Source organism: Zea mays, chromosome 4 (assembly GCF_902167145.1).
Source record: "Zea mays cultivar B73 chromosome 4, Zm-B73-REFERENCE-NAM-5.0, whole genome shotgun sequence".
Lineage (NCBI taxonomy): Eukaryota > Viridiplantae > Streptophyta > Magnoliopsida > Poales > Poaceae > Zea > Zea mays.
In genome coordinates this window covers 21,309,827-21,316,027 of record NC_050099.1, presented here as the reverse complement: position 1 = coordinate 21,316,027, position 6,201 = coordinate 21,309,827, and positions in this window count along the sequence as shown.

Sequence of the window (6,201 nt, the reverse complement as noted above, 5' to 3'; positions counted from 1 at the left end):
TTGGGTTGTCTTTTGCTCTCTTTATTTGAACCCTTTCTTGGTCTTTTATTGGTTTGTTGTGAACCTTTGGTACGTGTAAAACTTATAATCTAGAGCAAACTAGTTAGTCCAATTGTTTGTGTTGGGCAATTCAACCACCAAAATTATTTAGGAAAAGGTGTAAGCCTATTTCCCTTTCAATCTCCCCCTTTTTGGTGATTGATGCCAACACAAACCAAAGCAAATAAATAAGTGCAGAATTGAACTAGTTTGCATAATGTAAGTGCAAAGGTTACTTGGAATTAAACCAATATACATTTCATAAGATATGCATGGATGCTTTCTTCATATTTAAAATTCTAGACCACGCTTGCACCACTTGTTTTGTTTTTGCAAATTCTTTTGTAAATTCTTTTCAAAGTCTTTTTGCAAATAGTCAAAGGTAAATGAATACGATTTTGAGAAGCATTTTCAAGATTTGAAATTCTCTCCCCTGTTTCAAATGCTTTTCCTTTGACTAAACAAAACTCCCCCTCAATCAAATTCTCCTCTTAGTGTTCAAGAGGGTTTTGGATATAAATTTTGAAAGGGGTGATACCAATTTGAAAATTCTATCAAAAATAAGATACCAATTGAAAAACCTTCATTTAATACAAATTTGAAAGACTATATTTTTGAAATTGGTGGTGGTGCGGTCATTTTGCTTTGGGCTAATACTTTCTCCCCCTTTGGCATGAATCGCCAAAAACGGATACTTATGAGTGAAATATAAGCCATTTTACTTTCTCTCCTTTTGGCAAATAATATATGAGTGAAGATTATACCAAATTGGAGAGCGGTGTGGAGCGACGGCGAAGGATGAATAATTCGATGGAGTGGAGTGGAAGCCTTGTCTTCGCCGAAGACTCCATTTCCCTTTCAATCTATGACTTAGCATGAAATGCACTTGAAAACACATTAGTCATAGCACATGAAAGAGATAGGATCAAAGGTATGTAAGTGAGCTATGTGTGCAAAATATCAATCAAAATTCCTAGAATCAAGAATATTTAGCTCATGCCTAAGTTTGGTAAATGTTTTCTCATCTAGTGGTTTGGTAAAGATATCGGCCAATTATTCTTTGGTGTTAATATATGCAATCTCGATATCTCCCCGTTGTTGGTGATCCCTCAAAAAGTGATACCGAATGGCTATGTGTTTAGTGCGGTTGTGCTCAACGGGATTATCCGCCATGCGGATTGCACTCTCATTATCACATAAGAGAGGAACTTTGGTTAATTTGTAACCATAGTCCCTAAGGGTTTGCCTCATCCAAAGCAATTGCGTGCAACAATGGCCTGCGGCAATATACTCGGCCTCGGCGGTAGAAAGAGCTACAGAATTTTGTTTCTTAGAAGCCCAAGACATCAGAGATCTTCCTAAGAACTGGCAAGTCCCTGATGTGCTCTTTCTATCAATCTTACACCCTGCCCAATCAGCATCGGAATATCCAATTAAATCAAAAGTGGATCCCTTGGGGTACCAAAGGCCAAACTTAGGAGTATAAACTAAATATCTCAAGATTCGTTTCACGGCCTTAAGGTGAACTTCCTTAGGATCGGCTTGGAATCTTGCAGAAATGCATACGGAAAGCATAATATCCGGTCGAGATGCACATAGATAGAGTAAAGATTCTATCATCGACCGGTATACCTTTTGATCTACGGATTTACCTCCTGTGTCGAGGTCGAGATGCCCATTAGTTCCCATGGGTGTCTTGATGGGCTTGGCATCTTTCATTCCAAACTTGGTGAGTATGTCTTGAATGTACTTTGTTTGGCTAATGAAAGTGCCCTCTTGGAGTTGCTTGACTTGAAATCCTAAGAAATACTTCAACTCCCCCATCATAGACATCTCGAATTTTTTTAATCATAATCCTACTAAACTCTTCACAAGTAGATTTGTTAGTAGACCCAAATATGATATCATCAACATAAATTTGGCATACAAACAAATCATTTGTGATTGTTTTAGTAAAGAGAGTAGGATCGGCATTTCCGACTTTGAAGCCATTAGTGATAAGAAAATCTCTTAGGCATTCATACCATGCTCTTGGGGCTTGCTTGAGCCCATAAAGCGCCTTAGAGAGTTTATAAACATGGTTAGGGTACTCACTATCTTCAAAGCCAGGAGGTTGCTCAACATAGACCTCTTCCTTGATTGGTCCATTGAGGAAGGCACTTTTCACGTCCATTTAATAAAGCTTAAAGCCATGGTAAGTAGCATAGGCAAGTAATATGCGAATTGACTCAAGCCTAGCTACGGGTGCATAGGTTTCACCGAAATCCAAACCTTCGACTTGGGAATATCCCTTGGCCACAAGTCGAGCTTTGTTCCTAGTCACCACACCATGCTCATCTTGCTTGTTGCGGAAGACCCACTTGGTTCCTACAACATTTTGATTAGGACGTGGAACTAAATGACATACCTCATTCCTCGTGAAGTTGTTGAGTTCCTCTTGCATTGCCAACACCCAATTTGAATCCCTTAATGCGTCTTCTACCCTGTATGGCTCAATAGAAGACACAAAAGAGTAATGTTCACAAAAATGAGCAACACAAGATCGAGTGGTTACCCCCTTATGAATATCGCCAAGGATGGAGTTCATGGGGTGATCTCGTTGTATTGCTTGGTGGACCCTTGGGTGAGGCGGTCTTGGACCGTCATCATCTTCTTTGTCTTGATCATTAGCATCTCCCCCTTGATCATTGTCCTCCTCTTGAGGTGGCTCCTCTTGATCTTCATTTTCATCATCTTGAGCTTGATCCTCATCTTGAGTTGGTGGAGATGCTTGCATGGAGGAAGATGGTTGATCTTGTGCTTGTGGAGGCTCTTTGGATTCCTTAGGACACACATCCCCAATGGACATGTTCCTTAGCGCGACGCACGGAGCCTCTTCATCATCTAGCTCATCAAGATCAACTTGCTCTACTTGAGAGCCATTAGTCTCATCAAACACAATGTCACAAGAAACTTCAACTAGTCCATTGGACTTGTTAAAGACTCTATATGCCATTGTGTTTGAATCATATCCTAGTAAAAAGCCTTCTACAGCCTTAGGAGCAAATTTAGATTTTCTACCTCTTTTAACAAGAATAAAGCATTTGCTACCAAAGACTCTAAAATATGAAACATTGGGCTTTTTACCGGTTAGGAGTTCATATGATGTCTTCTTGAGGATTCGGTGAAGGTAGAGACGGTTGATGGCGTAGCAAGCAGTGTTGATTGCTTCTGCCCAAAACCGGTCCAAAGTCTTGTATTCATCAAGCATGGTCCTCGCCATGTCAAGTAGAGTTCTATTCTTCCTCTCCACTACACCATTTTGTTGTGGCATGTAGGGAGAAGAGAACTCATGCTTGATGCCCTCGTCCTCAAGGAAACCTTCTATTTGTGAGTTCTTAAACTCCGTCCCATTGTCTCTTCTTATATTTTTGATTCTCAATCCGAACTCATTTTGAGCTCGTCTCAAGAATCCCTTTAAAATCTCTTGGGTTTGGGATTTATCCTGCAAAAAGAACACCCAAGTGAAGCGAGAATAATCATCCACAATTACAAGACAATACTTAAACCCACCGATGCTTATGTAAGCGATTGGGCCGAATAGATCCATGTGGAGTAGTTCAAGCATCCTGTCGGTCGTCATGATGTTCTTGTGTGGATGATGAACACCAACTTGCTTCCCTGCTTGACATGTGCTACAAACACTGTCTTTCTCAAAATGAACATTTGTTAGTCCCAAAATGTGTTCTCCCTTTAGAAGCTTATGAAGATTCTTCATCCCAACGTGGGCTAGTCGGCGGTGCCAGAGCCAACCCATGTTAGTCTTAGCAATTAAGCAAGTGTCGAGTTCAGCTCTATTAAAATCAACTAAGTATAGTTGACCCTCTAACACTCCCTTAAATGATGTTGAATCATCACTTCTTCTAAAGACAGTAACACCTGAATCTGTAAAAAGACAGTTGTAACCCATTTTACATAATTGAGAAACAGAAAGCAAATTGTAATCTAAAGAATCTACAAGAAAAACATTGGAAATAGAATGGTCAGGTGATATAGCAATTTTACCAAGTCCTTTGACCAAACCTTGATTTCCATCCCCGAATGTGATAGCTCTTTGGGGATCATTGTTTTTCTCGTAGGAGAACATCCTTTTCTCCCCTGTCATGTGGTTTGTGCACCCGCTATCAATGATCCAACTTGAGCCCCCGGATGCATAAACCTACAAAACAATTTTAGGCCTTGTTCTTAGGTACCCAAATGGTCTTGGGTCCTTTGACATTAGAAACAAGCACCTTGGGTACCCAAACACAAGTCTTTGACCCCTTGTGTTTGCCCCCAACATATTTGGCAACTACTTTGCCTGATTTGTTAGTGAGCACATAAGAAGCATCAAAAGTTTTAAATGAAATATTAGGTTTATTTGATGCAATAGGAGTTTTCTTCTTAGGCAATTTAGCATGAGTGGGTTGCCTAGAACTAGATGCCTCACTCTTATACATGAAAGCATGATGAGGGCCAGAGTGAGACTTCCTAGAGTGAATTTTTCTCCTAATTTTGTGTTCGGGATAACCAACTGGGTATAAAATGTAACCCTCGTTATCCTGAACCATGGGAGCCTTGCCCTTAACAAAATTAGACAATCTTTTAGGGGCATTAAGCTTGACATTGTCTCCCTGTTGGAAGCCAATGCCATCCTTAATGCCCGGGCGTCTCCCACTATAGAGCATGCTTCTAGCAAATTTAAATTTTTCATTTTCTAAGTCATGCTCATTAATTTTGGCACTAAGTTGAGCTATGTGATCATTTTGTTGTTTGATTAAAGCTAGGTGATCATGAATACCATCAACATTAATATCTCTACATCTAGTACAAATAATAACATGCTCAACAGTAGATGTAGTGGGTTTGCATGCATTTAATTCATCAATCTTAGCATGTAAAATAGCATTTTCATTCTTAAGATTGGAAATAGAAACATTGCAAACATTTAGATCTTTAGCCTTAGCAATTAATTTTACATTCTCAATTTTAAGGCTAGAGAGGGATGCATTCAATTTGTCAATCTTAGCAATTAAATTAGCAATATCATTTCTAAGGTTGACAAGAGAATCATCACTAACATTTAATTTCTCAACCTTAGCAATCAATTTATCATTTTCAAATCTAAGGTTAGAAATTATGTCACGGCAAGTGCTAAGCTCACTAGTTAATTTTTCATTTTTCTCTACCTCCTGAGCATAAGCATTTTTAGTCTTAACATGCTTTTTGTTTTCCTTAATAAGGAAATCCTCTTGGCTATCCAAGAGTTCATCCTTCTCATGAATAGCACTAATTAATTCATTTAATTTTTCCTTTTGTTGCATGTTAAGATTGGCAAAAAGAGTAAGCAAGTTGTCCTCATCATCACTAGAATTATCCTCATCACTAGAAGTTGCATACTTAGTGGAGGATCTTGATTTTACCTTCTTCTTCTTGTCGTCCTTTGCCATGAGGCACTTGTGGCCGACATTGGGGAAAAGAAGCCCTTTGGTGACGGCGATGTTTGCGACGTCCTCGTCGGAGGAGGAGTCGGTGGAGCTCTCGTCGGAGTCCCACTCCCGATAAACATGGGCATCGCCGCCCTTCTTCTTGTAATACTTCTTCTTTTCTCTTCTCTTTCCCTTCTTGTCGTCGCCCCTGTCACTATCACTAGATAATGGACATTTAGCAATGAAATGACCGGGCTTACCACACTTGTAGCACACCTTCTTGGAACGGGGCTTGTAATCTCTCCCCTTCCTTTGCTTGAGGATTTGGCGAAAGCTTTTGATGATTAAAGCCATCTCCTCGTTGTCGAGCTTGGAGGCGTCGATGGGAAGCCTACTTGGTGTAGACTCTTCCTTCTTCTCCTCAGTCGCTTTGAAGGCGACGGGTTGCACCTCGGGTGTGGAGGTGGCGCCTCGCTCAATGATTTGTTTGGAGCCTTTGATCACGAGTTCAAAGCTCACAAACTTTCCTATTACTTCCTCGGGAGACATTAGTTTATATCTAGGATCACCATGAATTAATTGAACTTGAGTAGGATTAAGAAATACAAGTGATCTTAGAAAAACCTTGACCATCTCATGGTCATCCCATTTGGTGCTCTCGAGGTTGCGCACTTAGTTCACCAAGGTCTTGAGTCGGTTGTACATTGCTTGTGGC